Genomic DNA, 26648 nt, shown 5'->3' with positions numbered 1-26648 from the left:
TCTTGCAAGAAACATGTCTCTACTAAGGAGAAGAAGAAGCAAGTGGCACCACTTACCAAGGAGACTGGTGGCTCGACCACTAAGTTTTTGTGGAAAAAACAAAAGTCCACCATGAGTGCTGCACAGGTAGCCTGTTTAGTGGTTGAATCACCAACGACCAGTGATGTTGGCTCATCGCAAGAAAGTAGCAGCACACCATCAACACAGGTTGTAACTCATCTCACAAGTACTATTCAACAACCAAAGCCGCAACAACAACTGCATGGGCTACTAGTACAAGCACAAGTACATGCGCAAGGAGCTATCCGAGAAGGAGCTGTCCGAGAAGGAGCTGTCCGAGAAGGAGCTGTCCGAGAAGGAGCTGTCCGAGAAGGAGAAGGTCGAGAAGGAGCTGGTCGAGAAGGAGAAGGTCGAGAAGGAGCTGGTCGAGAAGGAGAAGGTCGAGAAGGTCGAGAAGGAGAAGGTCGAGAAAGAGAAGACCGAGAAGGAGAAGGCCGAGAAGGAGAAGGCCAAGAAGGAGAAGGCCGAGAAGGAGAAGGCCGAGAAGGAGAGGTCCATGGAGAGTTGCAAGTAGAGGTCAGTGAAGAGGCCCATGTAGCGGCGCATGGAGCGGTGCAAGTGCCCACAATGGTTCTTCTTCCAGGAGTAGGGGCACAGGAGGAAATTGACTTTGGAGCCGGGGTATCATGTCAGGAAGACGAATGCACTCCTCCTGATGATTAATTTTCTCCCAGCTCCCCAGCAAGGAAAAGATCAAAGAGTGTGTGTAGAAGTTCCTCTTCAAGCCCCGCTCCATCAGATGATCTGGATCTAGATTGGCAACCATCTCCGACGTCTGAGAGGGAGGCACACCACTTGCTGTGAAAGGTATCAAAAGTTAAAAGGAAGGGCCCCGGAAAGCTCATACTTATGGATCCGAACGCCGGACTTGATGAAGTGGTTCATTCTGATGTTGATGAACAGGATGACAGCAATGACCTAGTCATCACACACGTCATTCCAGCCACACCGGCAATGCAGCAGACAGACATTTATACCCTATCCCGATGTCATGCTGAGCGTGACCCTGGCGACGTGGCACTGGTAGCACCACCAACGCAGTCAAGTAGTACAACAAGTTCAACAAAACCTACAGCTCCCATATTTTCTCCCCAGAGGGGGACTCCATCCAGCTCGACTCCCTCAAGTAGGGTTGCTGCAATAATTGCACAACCCAGTAGATGTCTGCAAGGCTCATCCACCCCTGCTTCATCTGGCATTGGCAGTATCATCTCGTGCGGCAAAACCAGAAGTTTCCAGTCCCCAGTTTGGAACTTTTTTAGTGTCCATGAAAAATATGATAACATAGCCGTTTGTTGCATTTGTAAGACTAGAGTTAGCCGTGGTAAGACTGGTACCAACTATGGAACCGGAGGCCAGATAGGTCATCTTCAAAGAAGGCACGCTGTCGTATGGTTTGCGCACCTAGCAAACATCAAGGGAAAGCAATCCCAAAGGGCAAGTGGCCAAAATATACCCATACTAGGTGTTTCATCTGAAGATGACGGGGAGGTAGAAGAAGCGTCAGACATTTGTCCGGTTGCACCCAGTACCCCTGGCAGCACCACACCCTCCGGAACACATAGGAGGCACACTGAGAGTCTGGGAGACACACCAATGCGGAAAATGTCAACACTGAGCACAAGTGGGTCGAAGAAGGCATCAGCATCATCCAGTAAATTTGTCCAGCGCACCATTTCAGCCATGTTCTCCTCAGATGCGCAATTTCAACGCAACCACCCAATTGTACGCCTGTATAACACTAAGCTGGCTAAATTGCTAGCGGTGGACCTTCTACCTTTTTCGTTTGTCGAAGGTGTGGGTTTTCTTGAACTCGTGGCAACACTGGCCCCTAAATGGAAGGTTCCTAGCCAGTTCTATTTTGCCAGGGTTGCTGTTCCAGCACTACATAAAGAGGTGCTTGAGTTGGTTGGGGCAGCTTTGCAGAAGAGTGCTGTTCACACTATACACCTGACAACAGACATGTGGACCAGTTGCCAAGCCCTTGATTACATGTGCATCACTGCACACTGGGTCTCTTTTTCAGGGGTTGCAAAACAGATAAATGCAGGTGGTGACTTGGCCGAGATTTTTAAGGGTGCTCGTAAACATGCAACATTAGCCATGTTTGGCATAGAGAAAAGTCATACTGCAGCCAACATTTTGGATGACTTTAACAAAAAGGTCTCGCAATGGCTGCCCCCAAGAAATTGCAAGGTTGGTTATGTTTCTACTGATAATGGCAGCAATGTAGTTAAGGCCATGGAGAACGGTTACTATTTCAGAGTGCCGTGTTTGGCGCATTGTATGAACCTTGTCGTGCAAAAGTTCTTGAAAAAGAACTTGCAGTCGACCAAATACTGACCATCTGCAGAAGAATATGCACACATTTCAACCATTCTTTTAAGATCCGGAAGGAGCTGAGGCGCCAGCAAAATGTACGTAGAATGCCAGTGAAAGCACTTATCCAGGAGGTGGCAACACGTTGGAACTCAACCTTCTACATGCTTGAGCGTCTGCATGAGCTGTTTCCAGTAGTCAATGAGTATTTCTACAACCTGGGTGGTGATACGACAGAAATGATGCTAGCGGTGGAGCAATGGCAGCTAGTTAAAAGCCTGACAGACATGCTTTGTCCTTTTGAGGTCTTCACGCGTGACGTCAGCAGGGCGGACTGTTCTTTGAGCAAAGCTATCCCATTGTTGCTGAAGCTCGAGCACCAAGTCAAGGTGGTGTCTTCAGAATTAAAAGATGCTGGAAAGAATGAAGCATATGAGTTGGCGCAGAGATTATTACAACGCCTAGTTAGCAATAAACGGCTTGTAAATATCAAGAAACAACAGCACTACATTTGTGCTACTATTCTGGATCCACATTACAAAAAGCCATTGTTTGGCAAAGTAATAATTCCTTTTGAGACATCAGATGTTACAGAGTACAAAGGTTGGCTAGCTCAGTCAGCCATTCGTTTTGAAAGAGAGCGGAAGGAAACTGTAGGAGAAGACAGTACTACTAGTGAATCAGCAGGCCATCAGGCGTCCCAAAAAAACACTTCTGCATCTGTGCCTGTGGCAGAAGTGAGTGACTTTTCCTCTGAGCCGTTAACCACACCAGCAACCGTATCATCTGCACCAGGCCCAGGCGATATGTCTGAAGCGGATTGGCTAAGTGAGCTAGGGTTTCCTTGTCCCAGAAAGGACACAGAAGTGCAAAGTACAGGAATCCGGGAGGACATTCTTTCAATGGTGCAGGCCTATCTGGATGACTCAACAGCGGTCAATATTACTGAGGACCCATTGGCGTATTGGCATGGGAAAAGAAACATATGGCGAGAGCTCACCAACCTGGCTATCAATTACTTGTCTTGCCCACTCGCAAGCGTGTCTTCAGAACGTGTTTTTAGTTCTGCTGGTGGCATTGTGACTTGCAAAAGGTCCCGCCTCTTGCCCGCAAATGTGGAGCGGCTCACCATGATAAAGATGAACCAGCACTTCATACCACCAGATTACAAAGTACGAGAATGCACGCAGGAAGAAGAGGACACCGACCTACCTGAGAAAAGTTCTCCTCAGTTACCAGAAGTACTACCGACTCAATTTGCAGAGTTTGAGGACGAGCTCTGCTTCCCTGACAGCGAGTTCTGAAAATGAGTCAATGATTCATTAACTTTAACATTAGTCCTTATTCACTTTTATTCCTGTGTGTCTGTCTTTCTTTTTTTAGCAAGTGCTTCATCACATTCACAACAAAACTGTAATCAACCAATCAAACAACAAGCCCATCAGCAGAACTGTCTTGATTTTGATGCAGCAGCATTCCTCAGGTTCACAACAGTTAGTTGACAAGAACTCAGTCCTGGTCGTCTATCCTCCTCCTCCAGACTCACCCTATCCATTTCCCGTAATGCTGATGCCTGGAATCTGCACAATGAAGAAACTTACGTTGACGAGTCCCCTAAAGAGGGACTGTCTGGAAGTAGTGAGTCCTCATTTAAATACATTTTGCTAAGTGTGACTTTTTTGCGTTTGGGTTTACGGGTCTTGGCTGGGCCATTGCTGGCAAGGTCTATTAAGGGATGAAATTGGTTAGGCATTTACTTTGGAAAACATTTGGCCTATTACACGTGAACGTTTAGGCGTTATTATTGCTCGCTTGCCTGTCTTAGGGGTGCTGTCTGTGGGGCTTCTAGGATTTTGGGGTCTGTGAGCACCGCTGCCATATTTCTAATGTTGATTGCTTTTGTTTTGCAGAAAATCCACGCCGGGAAACTCCAGTTGGGGCCCTGCTGCAGAACGCTTTAGGACACTGTGAATTCCAAGTGGAGCCAGCCCTCAAACACAAATTACAGGTAAGATAAGCGTTTGGATGGGAGGTAGTATAATGGAGTATTAGGAGAGGCGAGAGAGTGACAGTGGTACTAGTAGTAAAGTCCTAGGACTCTTCAATTAACAAACTCTGTGACAGGCATTTACTTTGGAAAACATTTGGCCAATTACACGTGAACCAACACGATGACAGTGTTCAGTAAAACGAACTTACTGCAAAACCACCACCCACCAGGCTCAAAAGTAGTAAAAAAAAAGATATGCTCAGATAAAGTTTGAAAAAGTATATTTTTATATCCCTAACAAAATAATCTCCCACAAGACCCTCCCTAACCCCAACAAATAAATAGTCCATCAAAAGTCCCCAAAAAACCCAACTCCCAATTCCCACCCCCCAAAAGTCACTAAAAAAAGGGCAAGGGACACTCTAGGGATGCATGGTGTTGTTAACTTTGGCCTCCAGGGCATCATGCCTTAGGGCCAGGGCATCGTATTGCTCCCGGAGGGTGGCGTGATCTAAACGGAGGCCCTCCACCAAATTTTGGTACTCTTTCCATTTCCGGACCTCCGCCTCCAGGTCGGACACTCTGCGGATTGCTCGGCGCAAGCGAGCCTTTACAGTACTGTGAGGTGCAGCCTTTGCTGCTCGGCGGTGGCGTCTGCCAGCACGGCTCCGTTTGGCTGGAGCACTGCGCTGACCGGCAGAACGTGGGGTCACTGAGGAGGATGCAGATGTTATATTGGAAGTACTGGACTGCGTGTCGTCCCCCTCCAGTTCCACCAGCCGCCGATATTGGGCAACAGTTGCATCCAGCCTCCGTTGCCGAGCCAGTACAGCCAGCATACTCCTTGTTGGTTTTGTTTTAGTATGACCAACTATATGAAGAAAGAAAGACATAATCTGTAACCAATGCTCTTTAAGAATATGATTAACACAAAATGATTCAGCAGGAAGTTTTGTCACAGTACAACTAGCAACTAGCCAGCGCAGTAAGAAACTATTCAGGCCAATATCATGGGCGTCCGCAGGGATGGGCAAGAGAGGGCGCGATTGCCTCCCCCTGGATCGCAGGTCCATCCAGTGCTGGCCCAGTGACAAATTACAATATGGTAATTACAGCAGGCTGGGACCGACAGACAGATAGAGGCAGAGACAGAGAGAGAGGAAGACAGAAGGAGAGAGAGAGAGAGGGAGGGAGCCAGAGGGTGACAGAGGGAGGATGAGGGAGGGAGACAGAGAGTGAGGGAGGGGGAGAGAGAAAGAAAGATGTGTGTAATGTGTATGCCAGGTCTGGTGGCTCAGAGGACGAAGGCATCCGCTGCAGGGGCATGATTTAAATTTCATGGTCATCTTTTTTTTGTTGCTCTAGATACACCCCCCTCCCCCACCGACCCTGCCCCCTTCGGTGCGGCCCTTGGCCACAAACCACACTATCAATCATGTCAGGAGTAGGACTCAGGAGATGGTGATGATGTTGCACCCCCCCCTGGAAACATTTCATAGTATGTTCGTAGTTCATCCAGTGACCGTCTGCTCTCTGTAGATACACATCATATGCTATCTAAGAGTCAGATAGTACCATGATCCAGCTTACCTGTACCCGCCACCACCACTGTCTCCTTCCTCACAGTCTGTACTTCTTGGTCCGACTCCTCTTGCGCCGCCTCCTCCCCAGAGTGGTCCTCGGACTCGGAGTCGATCACTATTACCACATCCGAGCTGGCCCCGCCACCAGATGTTCCACCTACAAAGTAGATTTAAGAATGTTAGATTACACCACTCACTAGTAGTTGGTCTAAGTATGAATGAAGAATGTGAAAACAACAGAAAAAGTAATTGACTGTCTACTCTAGTCTAAAGTAAAAATGTCCCTCCTTCCAGGGAAGGCTGTTGTCTTGCTGCATTTTTTTTGACATAATTGATGGATGCTTGCTTAATTTTAACACACACCATTTTTCTCTGAACAGACAGAAACTGGACTTCTAAGGACAAGAGCAACATCAACTTCAAACCAGGTGAAAGCTCGGCTCGACCACAAGAAATGTGTTCCATTACTCATCAACTCAGCACCAAGCACTTTTCCATTTCCAACTAACTTTATTTTAATATATGTGTTTACTTAAACTTTTAATAAAGCTTTTAAACTTGAATAGACTCTGTGGTTTTTGGTCCTCCAGACTAGAGTGACTGAGCGAAAGGTTTTGCAATTTTTGCAAGGAGGAGTCCGTGCCGCTGACACTACCAGGTTTATACGGTGTGCCAAACACGCCACTCTGAAATATTATTACTCTGGTCTTTGGTGTCCATAGTTCGGTTTGTGGAGAATTGTCCCTGCAACAGTAGTATTATTGATTTTGCTCCTATCTAAACACTATTTCGAAAAAATTAAATTAGGAACGCTTGGACAACAATAGGTCCTCTATATTTAAATGAAAACTTACTGGGGCCAGCAAAGGAGCACTCGCCGCCCTGGCCTGCATCCTCCTCCTTTGGAGCCACTGCATCCGCTTTTTCTGTCCGCTTGCCCCTGGGCGGACCTGACATACAACATGAAAGAATGAACAGAAAACATTGATGATTGCTGCTTGTCAATGTCCTTGTCAACCAAATCAAACATTTAGAAAGAACAAGAACCAACTATTTCAGTCAAAAAGAGGGCTACAAAGGAAGGACTGCACCTGAGCCTCTACTCTAGGGGCAGATTTACAAGCCCCTTGCAGCTCTTTTGCTCCGTTCTTGCGTCACTTTTGTGATGCAGCGCCACAACAAGAGAGGCGCCATGGTGTGGCGTATATTAACAACGTGACGCATATGGGAGATGCATCCCATTCTAAAGCCCTGCGCCATAAGGGAGCGTTCCAGCGCAAGGGAGGGCGTTCCTGCGCAGGAACGCATGCTAAAAGTGGCTATGGGGAATATATAAAATTTCAATCAGTCATTTAGGACAATGATGCGTCACTGAAACCCTGCGCCTGCATGAAGCAGACTTACGGCTTGACGCAGCATTGCTGGAGCTGCGCCATCGTTGCAACGCAACTCCATCAATGAGCCGCCTTTACGGCACCGATGCGTAACGCTTCGGTGACGTTTTGGGACCATGGTGTGCCGCATTGTAAATACGGCGCACCATGGGTGGTGCTGGCGTGCCGCACACTTTGCAGGGATGCGCAGGTAATTGCTAATCTGACACTTAGGGGCTTACTTACGAGTTCTGAGCTGGACACCTCCAGATGTGCACCAGAACAAATGCGTAACGCAAAACTAACCTTGCGTCACGGCAGATGCGCCGCAATTACAATGCGGCAAACCCTGGCGCAAGGGTAGGCAGATGCGTGACGCATCTCGTGACGAAAGAGCGGCGCATCTCTAGAGTCGCGTCGCGGGCACGATGCAACTATAGCAATGCTCAGGGCTGCCCAATACTCAACATACCGCATCAGTCCTTACGCCTGCTTCAAGCAAGCAGGCATAAAGAATTGACGTAGCAGCGTCGCGGAAGTGCCTGCGTTAAATCTTGTAGATTTCACGCAGGCACTTTTGCGAGGCGCACAGCTGCCTGACCGCCACCCCCCACCCCCCACCCCCCCCTTGCGTGGGAACGCACCCTTTGTGTCTAGCATTACGCAGTTCTGTAAAGTACACTCATACATTACTCAGCCCAATTAAATGAACACAAAATAGAAAACAAATAAGCAGTGGCACCGCCACAGAGAAGGAGAACAGTGCACCTGAAATGCACAGAAGATTTTGAAATATTAATTTACCTCTCCTATGATATCAATGTAATCAGCAGCATTATTGCTCTTTGTAAAAAAGTTAAAGCAAACATTTGCAATATAACACAGTCACACAGAGCAGGAGAAAAAACAGAGTAGTGAGTGATGAAAAAATTGCTACTACTACTCACCAAGCCCGGGGACCTCCACTCCCAGCAGGTCTAGCAGGTCGTGCTCCCGGTCCAGGATATCGGTCCAGCGGTGGGTCACTTGATTGTAGGTGCGCTGGACCCCCGTGATGTCAAAAAGGGCCCGGCACACCTGCCCCCACCGCTTCCGTCGCTCCTGGCTGTTGGTATAACCAGCAGCGATCCTGCCGCCTGCCGCGATGGTCCTGGGGAGACGGCGCTGCACATAAAAAACGAGTGAGCCCACCTCTTCAGGGCTGAAGATCTCCCTGGGCACCACCATTTCCGCCCTCAAACGGCCACACGGGAGCCGGGCACGGGCTGCGGTGCCCGTCTTGGGCAGCTTGACAGCTGTCTTCACCATGTTCTGGGCAGGTGAAAAAGACAAAATGAAAAAGAATAAGAGTAGGGAAGAAGGAAATAAAAGTTTAAAAAAGTAGTTGAAAAGTAAACAAAAGTAGCCTAAAACACAAAAATATAGATCTAGAAAACTAGAGGGATAGAAAAAAAGTTAAATAGATCAAAAAAATATTAAAACAAGCAAAGGATGGCAGAGATATACAGAGGATAGAAACACCATGCCCAGACACATAGGAATGAATGAAAAACAAGATGGCGGCCCGAACACGTGCGTGTAAGTAAGTTTGCATGCGATTTCTCTCGCGAACTCGTGCGAACTTGCATTTGCAAGGCGCTCATTGCGCGAGATTACACATAGCGGGCGGAAACGGAAATACGTCACGCAAACAAAATGGCGGCGCCCATACTCAACCTTGGGGTAACTCGCACGAGTTCGCGGCTTCCACGGTCGATTTCGCACGACGCCGCGCCTCGCGAATAGGGCGAAATTACCGAAAAACGAGTTTTGCAAAAGCAAAACCAACGAGCAGGTGCAAAAGTTCGAGCTCATCATTTGTAACCATTTCCCTGTAGTGCTTCCTGAAGGGGCCCTCCAGAATCCGGTTGCCTACTTGCAACTATTGTGTGACCCTGCTCTGACAGACACAGAATAGTTACAAGTATGCCATTGCATCCTGTTATTGCAACAAAAAGGAAAGGGAGCAGACAAGCAGGTGCCAGTCTTCATTAATGTCAGTTGGGGCAGGGCAGGTGTTGTTGTTTGCAAAACTTAAAGCACTTAGCAGGTGTGCTTGGCTTTGCCACAATAATGTACACTCACTGGTCAATCAGAGGTTGCTGTGATGACACCGAGGGTGGCATGGGTGTGCCAGCCAGAGGGTGGCATGGGTGAACCAGAGTGCCAGTGTTGACAGAGGATGGCAGTGCTTTGCTTTGCCCCAATAATGTACACTGGTGAACCAGAGGGTGCTGTGATGACACAGAGGGTGACATGGGTGAGCCAGAGGGTGGCATGGGTGACCAAAGAGAGTGCCAGTGGTGACAGAGGGTGGCAGTGATGAAGAAAGCCTTGCAAACAGGCTGGGCACGTAGAAACAACAAGTTCGCAAAACTGGCGACCCGACAAGTAAGTTCGCAATTTGCGAAATTGTACAAAACTCTCGCGAACTTGCAGAAACCCGTGCGAACACCCACCCCCCAAAAAAATACGCAAATCCGCGAGAATTCGCGGATTTTGCATATTGTCGCAATACGCAAATACGCAAATACGCAAATACGCAAATTTGCGGATTGCGAATCCGCAAAATCCGCCCATGCTTATTTAAAATTCCAACTATATAAACCTGATGAAAGTAAGTTTTCAACTTTAATTACAAATGTTGTGGCTACACAGTTGTTGATTTTAGGAAGAACATTTCTAACTGCAGCTATTATATGACATGATGGTCCTTTGACTACATCCGCTTATTACACAGCTTATTGAAAATGTAAAAAAGCTGATGTTTCGGAAATGATTCACATTTGATTATGAAACAATGTTGCCTTTTGACTTAAAAATATTCTTACTTTCTGTTTTCAGAAGAAAGAATTTAGGGTAGGTAACTGGCCTATAATGATTCTAGGAGTTGATATAATTTTATGTACTGTTTTAAATTGCTTTGTGATTAAAAGTGATGTAGAGAATTAAATAATTGTAGTAGTCATAGAGGTAGTGTAAGTGTGCCTCATAGTAAGCAGTATCAGTGTCATAGGAAATGTGGAACATGAGTGAGCAAGAAGGGTGAGATATTACTAGTACAGGATTGTGAAAGTGATCTTGAACGTTTTCTTTCTGAAAGTTGCGGAAAAAGAAAATGACGGGATTTGCTTAGAAGAATTCCAAGAGTTATAAATGGCTCTTACACGATTTGGCCTTGAGGAGAAGTGCGGTAGAGAGCGAGTAGTCATTTATTGTATGTAACATATTTGTCAAAACGATGGAGCTTTTCTTTCAGAAAGTGGTGGGCTGAAAATAATAACAGCACAACAGAGTATAAGCTGTTCATAGGACATCCTTCGACGTCATGGAAAGTAAGTTACTTTTGAGGAGTTCTGATTTCTGATTGGTTATGTTATATGGGTTTTTTAAACACAATCATTTTGATTGTGTTTATTTTTCCCTGCTGTTATATGACGAATACCTTCAAGTCACTGTGTTTAGTGAAATTTGATATATTCTGAGAACAGCAAAAATAAACCATTTAACATGTATTATTAATTCTGTACTTTTTGTATTTATGATATAAATTTAGAACTGTGTAGGAGGCATGGAGAAACTGAGGCTTCTGTAAGTGTCAAGGGAGGTGAGTAATGTACATTGCTCTGTTGCATACAGTCCTCACCTTCTGCGTACTCTTGGATATGCTAGACTACATCTGTACAATGAGATACCTAAGCTGAGGAAATACAGGTGATGTGATTGGTAAATGAGCAAAAATATTTGCACGTTTTTCAATTATATCACCTGTGTTTCCTAACATTACGAATCACATTGTGCAGATGAGGTGTAGGCCTGTCCAGGGAGACAGAGGAGGTCTGGCCTTTGTTCAAGAGTGCAGTGGACATGACTCACTTCGTTGGTAGGCCAGCACATGTATTATCTCCTCTGTACTCTTCAGAAAAGGGGATGGTGATGGACAGAGCATCTGAGTTAAACAGAACACTCATACCCAGTCAAAAGATCAGGGCTTGATCCATCACCGTTTTTTAGCTCACTGCACCATCCCAGCTCAGAACCTGGCTACATGCAAATTAGTCTGTCCCTGGCCCAGTGCATCATGGGAACAGGGCAGACCAAACTACCAAGCCTAAATCCTTCATCCAGACACTTATACATCCACTCATTCTTCAATATGTAAGACATATTTTAACTTTACAGAAATACACAGTCAATGGATGTTGTCATCAGTGATGTCATCAGTGATGTCATTTGAGATGTCATCAGTGATGTCATCAGTGATGTCACTGACCATGTCATGAATGATGTAATATGTGACATGATCAGCAGTGGATTGCGGGTGCGCGATATATAGTTAGTGCAACTAACTATATATGCGAATTTCAATGGTTTTGTGTGAGTAAAATAAGGTTTTGTAAATGCTAATTACTAACTATATATGGTCTATAACCTATGGTTTTTTCAGTGAATTTTCAAGGTTTTGTAAATGCTAATTCCTAACTATATATGGTCTATAACCTATGTTTTTTTCAGTGAATATATATATATATATATATATAGAGACACACCATCCAGCTTGCACAGAAACTTCCACAGAAGAAGGCACGGATTCAAAGCTGTCAGGATACAACATATTTTATTACCTCAGTTCACCCTCCTCGACCCCAAGCATAAGAGAGACGCGTTTCGGTTTACTGGAAGCCTTTATCAATCTGTTCTTGCTCATCATACCTACTTTTGACATCTACATAACACAAACATGCGTGAGGGGACCTCTAACCTGTACCCTTCATATAAATTGCAGCCTACATTTAGGCCCAGGGACCATTTCCCGATACATAAAATGGTGGCTGCAAGTAAATCTCTCAAGTTGCACCTGCCAGTCAGGTCCTTGCTGGTGGCACATGACTTCCCGGATCCACCATGGGGTGAAATTCAGTCCACTGTTTCGGACTGTATTCTGGTCAAAACCCCTAAGGGAAGGTGCATAGGGAAAAAGTGTTTAGAGACTCCCCCTTTTACTCAGCCCCCACTTTAAGAATTACCCTAAAACTTTCAACACAGCAGCAGAACTGAGTGTCGTACTCATTTTGAAACTTTCGTGAAGATTCATCATATGACGCCAAAGTTATTGGCAAAACAAAAAGTGCTTTTCCAATGGAAACTAGGTCCTAACTAATAACTGCCTTCTGACGACCACCAGTAGGTACTATGAATCAATATCTATCTCTCTCTATATATCTATACATATACATCTAGCTATATCTCTCATTATATATATACATATATATATGTGTGTGTGTGTGTGTGTATATATGTGTATATAAATATGCATATATGTGTGTGTATGTATATATATATATTACCTACTGGCGGTCGCCAGTAGGTATATATAGTTAGGATTTTTTCTCTATGGGTTTTTTGAAAATTCTATGTCTAATAACTTTGGCGTTTGTGGACGGAATCGGCTGAAATTTTCAGGAAAATGGCACATTTTGTTTCTGAGCAGCCCTTGAAAATTTGGGGGGGGTTCGTCCAGTGGGGGCCGAGAAAAAAGGGGGGTCCCAAAACGTGTTTTTAACATTGAGTTTTCCATAGGGCGGTTGGCCTCACTTTTAGCCCGAACGGCTGAATGGATTTGCACGAAACTTGGCAAAATTGTAGGGACTGGTAGCCCGATGTGCCTTTTGTAGGTCTCAATATATGTGCTCCAGTGGATTTTGAGAAATTAACGTTTAAAAAAAGATATATATCTGTAACAGCGGACCGGTTAGCGCTCTGGTTCGCGGACTTTTCGCGCAACGGAGCTTTGTGAAGCGAAGCTGATTGGTTCTCCGGCGTCTGTCAACATTCCAAACAGTCCGTAGCGGCCGCCATCTTGTCTCTCGGTAGGATCGAGAGACAAGAGGAGGTCAAAACAAAGGGGGAAATAACTATAAGGGGGCATAGTAGATCCTCGCTGACCCCCTAGGTTTGATGTGGAGGTTTTAAAAGGGCCCCGCGGGGCAAAAAATAATAATAATAATAATAATCGAACGGCTGAATGGATTTGCACGAAACTTGGCAAAATTGTAGGGACTGGTAGCCCGATGTGCCTTTGCTAGGGCTCTAACACTTAATCTCGATCTGTAAGAGCTAGTATAGTTGTCACCAATTAGCTGGCATTATTATATTGACCATGAATTTATAGGTTATGTAAGTTTCTAAATCTTTGTGAGCCCGATGAGAGAAGGCAGGACTACTGAGTGGGTGTTGTCTGAGTCCACAGGTGAGCCTTTACCATTTGTAGACAGGAGAGGTGTGTTTACTGTGAGAGATGGAAATGTGAGGGGTACATATATGTAACAAGGTAGATCAGATGTCCTAGGTCTCCTTCTTGGTTCTGAGTACCCCCTTCCTTATCTTCACACGCGGGGCCTCCTACTTCCTGAGCTTGGTCCAGGAGAGGCGAGGTCAGATCCCCGGTCATACTGGGTGAGTGAAATAACAATTTACTTTTCGTAATAGAATGACTAAAGCAGGAACACAGTTTTCTTATTACTACAGACTTCATTATGTTTGTTTATTTGTCTTCTAGATGTGAGACACACCATTTGACACGGAGGAATAGTAACACGGATTGTTTACATATATCCTTTATTGAAATTTGATTTATTCACTTATTTGTAGGTTCACTGTTTGTTTGAGATTATTTCACGCAGTAGCAAAAAGTATAGAACAGAGGCGTGAAGAAAGCTGTGGGATCTTTTCCCCGCAGTCTGAAACATGTTGGCCCCTATGCAGCTATTAGTTGAAACTGCTTCTTTGCACTGTTCTTGTTTTTAGTTAGGGAGAGGTCAATATTCATTAAAATTTTCTTTTTGCCCTCTACCCTATTTTATGTCACTACTTATTCTTCTTTTGGTATTGCACTCCACATGTTCCTACTAATATCATATTCTCATGGCAATGAAGTGATAGTGGGTCTGACCCAGCTTATCTTGGGAATGGAATCAGTCTCAATGATCAAGAGACATACCATCCCATTTTTGGACGACCAAGTGATAAAATTGATCATGACAAGACTTTGATAGGAATCCAATGTTTTTATGAGTCTCACCAACAATCACTTGTGGTTCTGGGGTTTTGAACACTGTTGTTCCCATAACTTTACAGACTAGATAGGATTTTGCGTCCTAACTCACCTAGGATGGAGTATTAGTCTGCTCTGAGTTCCCTTGAGCTGTTTCTGGACCCCCAGGTTTTCTTGTTATAAATGCAAGAGATATGCAGAACAGAGACGTATTGACTTAGACCTAAGTTTACAAAATGTGGACATTAAGGGCCAGATGTAGGTAATCAGATTTTACCGATTCTAAAATACCGAATTTTACCAAATCGGTATTTTAGAATCGGTAAATGGTATGTAGATAAAAAATCAGTAAAAAATACCGATTCGGTAAAATTCGGAATCGGACAATAGGAAATTACCGAATCGGTATTTACCGATTCTGTATTTACCGAATCGGTATTCCCCATTCATTCCTATGGGCCTTTTGGCCCATAGGAATGAATAGGAAATACCGATTCGGTAAATACCGAATCGGTAAATTCCGAATCGGTAAAATCGAATCGGAAAGCAAACAAAAGTGAAACTTAAGTAGGCAGCCAATCAGGTGCTACCACCCTCCCCCTCCCTACCAGGAAGTGGCTACACAGGCAGCTGCAACTAATTAGAAGCTTCTGGAAAGGCAGTTGGAGCTGAGCTGAGTCCCTGAGCAGCAGAAAGGGTTTTGTGCACTTTTAAAACTAAACTGCAAAATGGCAAGCAGCAAAGAAAAAGAGCAGCCAGAGAGGAGGAGGAAACTCAAATTCAGCAGCATGGAGCTGCAGGTCCTTGTTGAGGAGATGGTGAAGGTGCACCAAAAACTGTTTGGCCGGCAGTCCCTCACTGTGGCAGAATCTGCCAAAAGAAAACTCTGGCTGGACATACTGGACAAAGTTAATGCAGTTAGGGTGACTACCAGAGACACAGAGTACCTGAAAAAGCGATTCTACGACCTCAGGAGCCAAACCAAAAAGAAATTGGCTGAACACCACAAGCAGGCAACAAAAACTGGCAGAGGCAAGAACCCAGCACCCCCCCTTACTGACCTGGAGGAGATGGTGGCCTAAACCATTGAACCAGACAGCGTCTGCGGACTGGGAGAAGTAGACAGCTCAGCCAGAGCTGCAAGCAAAAAAGGTAAGACAAATGCACAGCATTCCCCCTCATACCATCATCCTTACCTGTACCCTTTGTGGCCAACTGTACCACAGTCCAGTACTGCTAGCACTATACAGGAGCAATGCATCATTGTATATGTAGTCAGGAAAGGTATGAACATGTCATACAGCACAGCAACCACCAAGTTTAGGAAATGATTGCAGAGAGAATAAAGCTAAAGTGATAAATATTTAATTGTAGTGACTGTGAGACAGTAGCGCTTAGCTAATTTACGCTCATATGTCCACAGGTAAAACGTCTTGCAGGCGTTCGCAGGAGACTGAAGGCACACCACCAGAGAGGGAGGAGAGTCAGGAGCCAGGTCCATCTACCCAGAACGTACCACAGGACACAGGTACACCAAGTAGCCATCCTCCTGCACAAGACTCAGAAATGGCATCAGAGTTGCAGGCGTCCCCTCGCAGATCTCAATTCCCTCTGTTGCTGTCATCCCCAGAAATGCCAGCATCACAGCATGACACAACACCTGCATCACAACCAAGCAGGAGGCATGTTGTGGCCCCACTTCTACAAATGGAGTCATCAGCAGCTGACATGGAGGGCGATGAAACACACAACTTGCCTGTAGATGTTAGCTCTGGCACAACGCACTCCAGTGCAGGGGTGGGCCATAGTGGTGCAAGACGCCGCAGAGTCCTAGAAAGGCCAGCAGATGCACCTATTTTCCATACCCCAGGACTTTCAGACCAGTACGGGTCAGTACTTCGTTCTAGTAGGTATAAACACGTGCTGACACTACTTCTACAGATGCTTTCATCCCCAAGTACGGCAGCACTTGAGCTTAGCAGCATGAGGCTCTTGGCAATACCGCACATATTTTCCGTACCCCAGGACTTTCAGACTAGTACGGGTCAGTACTTCGTCCTAGTAGGTTTAAACACATGCTGACACTACTTCCACAGCTGTAGCGCAGCGGCCAGGGCATATTCACAGCATAAGACACACAGTTTGGGCTCAACCGTTAATCCTCGAGTCCCGCAGCAGCTCACCTTAGCAGCATCAGACTCTACGCAATACCTCATTAAATTATTGTAGCCCAGCACTTTCACACGGTCTTTCCTTCTTTTTTCGCCCTTCTTTCCCCTTACTCACTTCAACAAAATCACAAAATGGCGGCCAAGCCTGCCTAGTTGCAACCGCTCGCACCCCTTGCAGCCAATAATCATGTGAAAAAGCCTTCTGCTGGGATATCATGAATCATGTTTGAGAGAAAACTATTTTCTCATTCTTTTCCCACAGAGGTTCAGAGGTGATCTATAAGCTAAACTGAGAACATATTTTCTGTAAATTAACATTATCTTTCTCAGTCATGTGAGAATGAAGTCTGACATTCTCAGTCAAACATGTACATCCAACAAGGGCAGAGACTGTCAGTTGATTCCTTTGTGTTCTACTGCAGCTTCCCAGAATGTTCTAAAGAACCACTAGAGTGCTAACAGCCGTACTTATGACAAAAGTATGGCACAACTGAAGCCATCTTGATTGGAATAAAGTGGTAACTCTTAAAACATTTATTTTAAAAAGGAATAAAATGAAGGGGTTCATTTTGCCATAGAAAGTATGATTAGTGCTGCAGAAAGAAAAATTAGGGCACATTTTGAGTGACTTCTCAAATCCTCATCTATTTCATGAAAAAAATTCTGACAAGCAGACTGAAACATGTACTTTCAATACCTCCAGATGCGCTGCGAATACACAAGTGTTTGATTCTGGTTACCCCTTGATTGACTCGGTTTACTTAATTCATTAATGACAACAATCATGTGCTTTGTCCGTCCTGCGAACGATGGATCCCTGATTTGCATGGATTACCTTTTACTGGCTCTGTGCTTTCTCACTCTTGCTGCCATTTTTCTGGGAGCAACGGGGCCCTACGTCTCTCCACCATTGATTAGTGAGAACCCTCCCTTCACTTATGGTTCCCCCTCACCCCACACCACTGTCCTGAGGAAGACCCCTCGCGTAAGGCTGGAAATTACCTACACAACTTTTGGGGTCGAAACGTTGACTTTTGAATATTGCCAGTCCTTTTCAACAGTACTTACTTTACTGTGAACATCGTGCTACATGGCAAAACTATACATGTATTGTGTACTATCATGAATGTGTATTTGACCACCTGTTGCACAGGCATATGAGGAATATATGCCTGAACTGCTTGCGATTTTCTGTCATCATTTTTTCTAAATACTTTTATTTCACTACCCCACAAAAATCCCCCCCCCCTTTTTCTCTTCTCCATTTGGGGCACTGTAATGTTTAAAACGTGTTAAAAATGTAGGTTTTTGCAAAAAACAATCTGTTTCAGTGTGATTAAATAACACTGCCACAACCATAACGCTGTGTTTGCACAATTGTATTTTACTGTGATTTGTTTTTCTGTTTAACACTTTTGATGTTACAATACTGGGATCAACTTATTGTATACTGTCTAGCACCCAGGTCCCAGTGATTCCAGGTTTACCCTTTTTTTTAAACTTCAATACCTGCAGCAGACTTCCCTGGTGTGCAGTAGCTTTACTACATTGATCTAATGAGCAACTAGAGTGATAACATTCAGAATTGATGGCTAATGTGTGACACATCTGAATGCCTTCTTGATGGAACCAAAGTAAAACACTGAAAGTATTTCCTACTGAGGAGACTGTAGTAAATGAGGAAATTAGGAAACTTTACAACAAATAAGTCTCCAAGATGGTCGCCAGAGACAATAGAGCCCAAATGTAGCACAAATAGCACTAACAGTCTTACTATGACAAAAGTATGGAACACATGAAGCCATCTTGATTGGAATAAAGTGGTAACACTTAAAACATTTAATTTGCAAAGGAACAAAATGAGGAGCTTCCTTTTGCCATAGAAATTATGATTAGTGTTGCAGAAAGAAAATTAGGGCACATTTTGACTTCTCAAATCCTCTTCTATTTCATAAAAAAATTCTAACATGCAGACTGAAACATGCACTTTAAATACCAGCAGCAGACTTCCCTGGTGAGCAGTAGCTTTACTGCAGTGATCTAATGAGCAACTAGAGTACTAACATTAAGAATTTATGGCAAATGCGTGACACATCTGACTGCCCTCTTGATGGAACCAAAGTAAACAAGCATTGAAAATGCGATAGGTCTAGCCCTCGTTTAAGTTAAAGCAATTCTGTTTGTAATTATGTGGCTTTTTAGCTTTGCTTTTATTAGTGTTTTTGAAACTTTCATGTACATAACATGCATATATGCATATTTATATGTATGCATGCATTTATATTTGTATTTATATAGATATGCAGATTAAATATATGTATATATATGTATGTATTTATATACACACATACATATATATATAAATGCATATATATGCATATATACATGTGCATATGTGAGCGTGTTGAGAGAGGTAGAGAGGCTAAAGGTGTAGAGGTAGAGGTGTAGAGGTAGAGAGGTAGAGGTAGAGAGGTAGAGGTAGAGAGGTCAAGAGGTAGAGAGTAGTAGAGAGAGAAGTAGAGAGAGATAGAGAGGTAGAGAGTTGAGAGTGAGTAATGGAGAGTAGAGAGAAGAGAGTGAGTAGTAGAGTTAGTAGGGAGTAAAATAGAGAGTAGCTGGGAGAGTGAGTAGTAGAGAGTAGTAGAGTGAGTAGTAAAGAGTGAGTAGTAGAAAGTGAGTAGTAGAGAGTAGTGGAGATTGAGTAGTAGAGAGTGAGTAGTAGAGTGAGTAGTAGAGAGAGAGTAGTAGAGAGTAGTAGTGAGTGAGTAGTAGAGAGTAGTAGAGAGTGAGTAGTAGAGAGTGAGTAGTAGAGAGAGTAGTAGAGAGTAGGACAGAGGAAGAGGGTGAGTAGTAGAAAGTGAGTAGTAGAGAGTAGTAGAGAGCGAGTAGTGGAGCGTGAGTAGTGGAGAGTGAGTAGTAGAGAGCAATAGAGAGCGAGTAGTAGAGAGTTAGTAGTAGAGAGTGAGTGTTAGAGAGTGAATAGTAGAAAGTGAGTAGTAGAGAGTGAGAAGTAGCGAGTAGTAGAGTGAGTAGTAGAGAGTGAGTAGTAGAGAGTGAATAGTAGAGAGTAGTAGAGAGTGAGTAGCAGAGAGGCAGTAGTAGAGAGTAGTAGAGAGTGAGTAGTAGAGTGAGTAGTAGAGAGTAGTAGAGAGTGAGTAGTAGAGAGTGAGTAGTAGAGTGAGTAGTAGAGAGTAGTAGAGAGAGTAGTAGAGAGTGAGTAAAAGAGAGTAGTAGAGAGTGAGTAGTAAAGAGTGAGTAGTAGAAAGAGAGTAGTAGAGAGTGAGTACTAGAGAGTAGTAGAGAGTAAGTAGTTGAGAGTAGTAGAGATGAAGTAGTTGAGAGTAGTAGCGAGTGAGTAGAAGAGAGGGAGTAGTAGAGAGAGTAGTAGTAGACAGTAGTAGAGTAGTAGAGAGTGAGTAGTAGAGAGTAGTGGAGTAGTAGAGAGTGAGTAGTAGAGAGTAGTAGAGAGTGAGTAGTAGAGTGAGTAGTAGAGAGTAGTAGAGAGAAAGTAGTAGAGTGAGTAGTAGAGAGTAGTAGAGAGTGAGAAGCAGAGAGTGAGTAGTAGAGTGAGTAGTAGAGAGTAGTAGAGAGAAGTAGAGAGTGAGTAGTAGAGAGTGAGTAGTAGAGAGAGAGTAGTAGAGAGAGAGTAGTAGAGAGTGAGTACTAGAGAGTAGTAGAGAGTAAGTAGTTGAGAGTAGTAGAGATGAAGTAGTTGAGAGTAGTAGCGAGTGAGTAGAAGAGAGTGAGTAGTAGAGAGAGTAGTAGTAGACAGTAGTAGAGTAGTAGAGAGTGAGTATTAGAGAGTAGTGGAGTAGTAGAGAGTGAGTAGTAGAGAGTAGTAGAGAGTGAGTAGTAGAGTGAGTAGTAGAGAGTAGTAGAGAGCGAGTAGTAGAGAGCAAGTAGTAGAGAGTGTGTAGTAGAGAGTGAGCAGTAGAGAGTGAGTAGTAGAGAGCGGAGTAGAGATTAGTAGAGAGTGAATAGTAGAGTGAGTAGTAGAGGGTAGTAGAGATCAGGTAGCAGAGAGTGAGTAGTGGAGAGTGAGTAGTATAGAGTAGTAGAGAGCAAGTAGTAGAGAGTGAGTAGTAGAGAGTGAGTAGTAGAGAGTAGTAGATTGAGTAGTAGAGCATGAGTAGTAGAGAGCAAGTAGTAGAGAGTAGTAGAGAGTGAGTAGTAGAGTAGTAGAGAGTGAGTGGTAGAGAGTAGTAGAGAGTAGTAGAGTGAGTAGTGGAGAGTAGTAGAGAGTGAGTAGTAGAGAGTGAGTAGTAGAGAGTAGTAGCGAGTGAGTAGTAGAAAGTGAGTAGTAGAACGAGAGTAGTGGAGAGAAGTAGTAGAGAGTGAGAAGTAGAGAGTAGTAGAGAGTGAGTAGAAGAGAGATAGTAGTAGATAGTAGTAGTAAAGATTGAGTAGTAGAGAGTAGGACGGAATTGGCTGACATTTTCAGGAAAACGGAACATTTTGTTTCTGAGCAGCCCCTGAAAATTTGGGGGGGTTTCGTCAAGGGGGGGCCGAGAAAAAAGGGGGGTCCCAAAACGCGTTTTTCCCGTGCAATTTTCCATAGGACTCACTTTTAGCTTGAACGGCTGAATGGATTTCCACGAAACTTGGCAAAATTGTAGATATTGTTTGCCCGATGTGCCTTTGCTAGGTCGCAATATATGTACTCCAGTGGATTTTGATAAATTAACGTTCAAAAAAATATATATATCTGTAAGCGCGCCCCGGTTAGCGCCCCGGTTCACGTACTTGAAGCGTAACGGAACTTCGCGAAGCGAAGCTGATTGGCTCTCCGGTGTCTGTCAACATTCTAAACAGTCCGGAGCGGCCGCCATCTTGTCTCTCTGTAGGATCGAGAGACAAGAGGAGGCCAAAACAAAGGGGGAAATGACCATAAGGGGGCATAGTAGATCCTCCCTGACCCCCTAGGTTTGATGTGGAGGCTTTAAAAGGGCCCCGCGGGGCAAAAAAAATTAAATATTTTTTTCAGGTTTTTTTGCGTGGGGAGCGCCCGGTACGCGCACCGGGAAGCGGTACGGGGAGTGTACTATGAGGAAAAAAGAATGATAGACTTTTCAAATATTGTATGTTTATTGATTGTTCGTTTTGTTGTTTTTTTTTTTTGTTTTTTTTTTGTGATTGTTTTTCAAAATTTAATAGAACGTCTAACATTTGACTGTCCGAAATGTCGTCATTTTCAGTGAACATAACTTCCAACATTTGAGTGTCCGAAATGTCCTTATTTTGAGTGAACATAACTTGCAACATTTGAGTGTCTGAAATGTCCTCATTTTGAAGGAGGAAATCTACAGATTGTACACATTGTAGTAGTTCATGGTCCTGTGATTCATCCATGAATTCAATGTCATTTGGTTCAATGTTTTCTTGATTGGTCTCTTCAAGGACAATTTCAAATGACACTTTTTGTTCTCCTTCCATTTTGCCTGAAATTTGCATAAAAAAATATATATATCAGTAGAGATAGGGCACTGTTGGGATTAATTTAACAGTGAATTTATCTTTGGGCAGTGTATGGTATCAGACTGGTAGTAGAAATATAAAAATGTGTATGTGATGAAACCTTAGTAAATTCATAATTATACAAGACAAGCCTAAATCCATCCATAACTATAACAGAGAAGTCTATCTAAATCTATAACTATTACAGAGGGATAGTATATAACTATCAGAAAAAGTTTTCCATATTAACTTAAAGTGCACAATATACTTCAGTTTTCAAAATAACATCTTACCTTTTAAAAACAAGTTTAAGTTGTCAGTGAAAATGATCTTGCAATGTACTTCAGGAAGTAGTAGTCAAAATGGCTGTGTTTCTCTCTCTTTCTTTATATATATTCAGGTACATAACCAATGAAATGTCAGGTAAAAAAAGTAGAAAATGAAAGTAACATTTTAATTGGTTGTCAATTCCAACACTTCAGATGTGTTTTGTGAAGTAATTTACCTCAGGGTATTTAGAGAGGTCTACAGGCTAAATGGCTAAATGGAATTCCAATCAAATTTGTGAAAATGGTAGGGATTGGTATGTAGTATGAGCTAATCTATATTTGGTGAAAGTGTCTCCAGTGGTTTTTCTGTGAATTACTTTCCCACCTTTTTTAAGGGAATGCTTCCCGGTGCGCGCCCCGGTACGCGAACCGGCAGCGTTACGGGAGTCCTCCATTTTGTGTTTCGGTAGAATTGAGATACAAGATGGAGGGCAAATAATGTTCAGAATGGGTAGAAGGGGGCACGGTAGACGTATCCTGACCCCCTAGGTTTTCTGAGGGTGGCTGAGGAGGCCCATATGTGCGGAAAAAAACCATTTTTTTAAAAAATATTTGCGCGGTTAGCATCCGGTGCGCGTACCGGGTAGCGCTCCGGAAAGCGTAAATCTTGAAAATTAGTAAAAAAAGTTACATTTAAAATTTGTTTAGAGTGATCATAGTTAGGGTAGCTCTGGAAAGAGCTTTTGGGTATGTGGTAGATTTAGGTAGTTATAAGTAGGTACCAATACATAGTCTTAAATTCAGGATGAAAACTCTGTTCCCCTCATCTGAGAAGTGAACTCCATCTCCTCTGTAGATATCTTGCATGTAGTAATGCAAGTTATTGTTGTAGATGGAGCCCATTCCATGGTCTCTCATGTAAGCTGAAACAGATTTGTTTACATGCTTCCTCGATTTCTCAATTTGTGGACAAAATTGGTTGGACCACCTCCATTTCTGTCTTTGGCATATATTTGAATATACCAAGGCAGTTTGAGGAAAAAGTGCCATCAATTGCTCAAAGGTGTCTTTTAAAAGCATTTCCAGACCTACCCCAGTCAAAGTACCCAAGTCATTTCCTCCACAGTGCACAATTAACAGGTCAGGGTTTGGCAAATGCAAAAAGGTTTTCACCAATGGTATCAATTGGTGACATCTTAATCCTCTGTGACCAATCCAGTTGATTTCCACATTTTGTAAATTGAGGTTGTGTAAATTTCTGTTATCAGCATACCTTTGAGCCCAGTGGATGTAACTATGTCCAACAATCCAGACAGAAAACATGGTGAGAGGAGGTTCTGCTGCAGTCAGATGAAGTGTGGGAATGAAATGGCAGTTGAAATAGTAGGAGTATGTAATGAAAAAAACTGTGGAGTTTCTGTGCTAATGATTCAGTAGCAGTGATTGGTGGATTTTGATTGCTGAAAACAGAAAGTTAGGGTGCATGGATGAGTTCTTTGAAAGATGTAATTTGAATGGTCAAGAAAAAATCATTTTATGAAAGATTGCACTGGATACGCAGCTGTACTGAGAGTTCAGAGTTCAATTGAAACATTGTTGTGTGAACTTGTAAACATGACAGGTCTTTCAGGAGGTGGTTGCTATGGAAAAAAGGCAGAAAGGGCAGAGGGGGGAAGGGTGTTGATTTGAAAAAAGTGAGGGAAGAGTTTTGATTGGGTGACATGAGAGATATGTGTTATGAATTACAGCATTTCTGTGCCATTGTTGGTTGCAGCCTCTGGAGTGCATACCTTTTGCCCTGCTAAAGAAAAATTGGTGTGTGTCTGTGACTGTTTTGAAACTCAAAAAGTATTTGCTAAGGTGAGAAAAGATTCATTTAATTTAGATAGAGAATAGTATACTTTAGGGATAAATTTATGAAGAAAGTTGTGTATTTAAAATGTTGCTTTGTGTCAAGTGTTTTACAAATAGATTTAGTTTCTTTGAGTTTCATAGCCATGTTAAAAGTGACGCAAAAGTGGTGGAAGGGCCTTAAAAATACGCTTTCATGTGTGTTAGGGCATTTTAAGTCACTTCCCCATGAATGTGGGTAAATAAGTGATTTACTTGATGTGTTTAAAACATTTTTTTTTAAATCAATTAGGTTTCTTGATATGTACTGCTAGAGTTTCATAGGCTGCTTGAGGCATATTTACAAGGCCTTTGAGTCACTTTGATGTTATTTTCCCCATTTTAATTTAAGACATTTCCCCGTGGTGCAAAGTCTTTGTAAATATGCCGCCATGTGTGGTTGGCAAATTTAGACTATGTTTCTTTGAGTTACATAGCCATGTTAAAAGTGACACAAAAGTGGTGGAAGGGCCTTAAAAATACGCTTTCATGTGTGTTAGGGCATTTTAAGTCACTTCCTCATGAATGTGGGAAAATAATTTGTTTTTTTGATGTGTTTAAAAACGTTTTTTGAAATCAATTAGGTTTCTTGATATGTACTGTTAGAGTTTCATAGGCTGCTTGAGGCATATTTACAAGGCCTTTGAGTCACTTTGATGTTATTTTCCACATTTTAATTTAAGACATTTCCCCGTGGTGCAAAGTCCTTGTAAATACGCCCCCATGTGTGCTTGGCAAATTTAGACTTTGTTTCTTTGAGTTACATAGCCATGTTAAAAGTGATGCAAAAATGGTGCAAGGGCCTTAAAAATACGCTTTCATGTGTGTTAGGGCATTTTAAGTCACTTCCCCATGAATGTGGGTGAATAAATAGTTTACTTCATGTGTTTAAAAACGTTTCTTGAAGTCAATTATGTTTCTTGAAATGTACTGCTAGAGTTTTATAGGCTGCTTGGGGCATATTTACAAGGCCTTTGAGTCACTTTGACGTTATCTTCCCCATTTTAATTTAAGTCATTTTCCCGTGGTGCAAGGTCCTTGTCAATACGCTCCCATGTGTGCTTGGCAAATTTAGACTTTGTTTCTTTGAGTTACATAGCCATGTTAAAAGTGACGCAAAAATGGTGCAAGGCCCTTAAAAATACGCTTTCATGTGTGTTAGGGCATTTTAAGTCACTTCCCCATGAATGTGGGTGAATAATTAGTTTACTTGATGTGTTAAAAAACGTTTCTTGAAGTCAATTAGGTTTCTTGAAATATACTGCTAGAGTTTCATAGGCTGCTTGGGGCATATTTACAAGGCCTTTGAGTCACTTTGACGTTATTTTCCCCATTTTAATTTAAGTCATTTCCCCATGGTGCAAGGTCCTTGTAAATACGCACCCATCGTTTTTAAAAAAAAAGAAATGCTTTATTGTGAGTAATGTACATTGCTCTGTTGCATACAGTCCTCATCTTCTGCATACTCTTGGATATGCTAGACTACATCTGCACAATGAGATACCTAAGCTGAGGAAACACAGGTGATGTGATTGTGAATTGAGCATAAATATTTGCACGTTTTTCAATTACATCACCTGTGTTTTCTAACATTACGAATCACATTGTGCAGATGAGGTTTAGGTCTGTCCAGGGAGACAGAGGAGGTCTGGCCTTTGTTCAAGAGTGCAGTGGACATGACTCACTTCATTGGTAGGCCTGCACATGTATTATCTCCTCTGTACTCTTCAACAAGACTAAATTTCATCTGCCACCCTAAGTAGGCCTCACCTCAAACAAACCTCTAGATAGGCCACACCTTATCGTCATCCTGAATCAATCATTTAAAATGTTAGGGGCAAATTTATGATGGCCGTGCGTCTCTTTTGCGCCGCTGTTGCCTCACTTTTGTGACGCAGCAGTGGTGCAAAAGATGCACCATGTTGCAAGATAGGCCTCACTATATCTGCAACAAGATACCGTCACTTTAAACTGTATACATTTAGGACTGTGTAGGGGCCATGGAGAAGCTGAATCTTCTGTAAGTGTCAAAATTGTTGCATACAGTGCTCACCTTCTGCGTACTCTTTGATATGCTAGACTACATCTGCACAATGAGATACCTAAGCAAAGGAAACACAAGTGATGTGATTGTGAAATGAACAAAAAAAATTGCAAGTTTTTCAATTACATCATCCTTTGTTTCCTAACATTATGAATCACATTGTGGAGATCAGGTTTAGGCCTGTCCAGGGAGACAGAGGAGGTCTGGCCTTTGTTAAAGAATGCAGTAGAGATGACTCACTTCATTGGTAGGCATGCACATGTATTATCTCCTCTGTACTCTTCAACAAACATAAATTTCATCTGTAACCCTGAGTAGGCCTCACGTCAAACAAACCCCTTAATACGCCACAACTTGTCGGCATCCTGAACCAATCATTTAAAATGTTAGGGGCAGATTTAT

At 43.1% G+C, this 26648-nt stretch overlaps 1 long non-coding RNA gene across 1 annotated transcript; it reads left to right on the top strand.

Moving 5' to 3' along the window:
• Nucleotides 1–3881: 3881 nt before the first annotated feature.
• LOC144827313 (uncharacterized) lies at nt 3882–6450 on the top strand. Its single transcript, XR_013610130.1, has 3 exons — nt 3882–4017; nt 4290–4387; nt 6333–6450. It is a non-coding gene; the product is annotated as an uncharacterized LOC144827313 (long non-coding RNA).
• Nucleotides 6451–26648: the final 20198 nt, after the last annotated feature.

The sequence above is a fragment of the Lissotriton helveticus genome, chromosome 4_1, assembly GCF_964261635.1.
Source record: "Lissotriton helveticus chromosome 4_1, aLisHel1.1, whole genome shotgun sequence".
Classification (NCBI taxonomy): domain Eukaryota; kingdom Metazoa; phylum Chordata; class Amphibia; order Caudata; family Salamandridae; genus Lissotriton; species Lissotriton helveticus.
The sequence above is the reverse complement of the archived record's forward strand: the minus strand, read 5'-3'. Positions and strand labels throughout refer to the sequence as shown.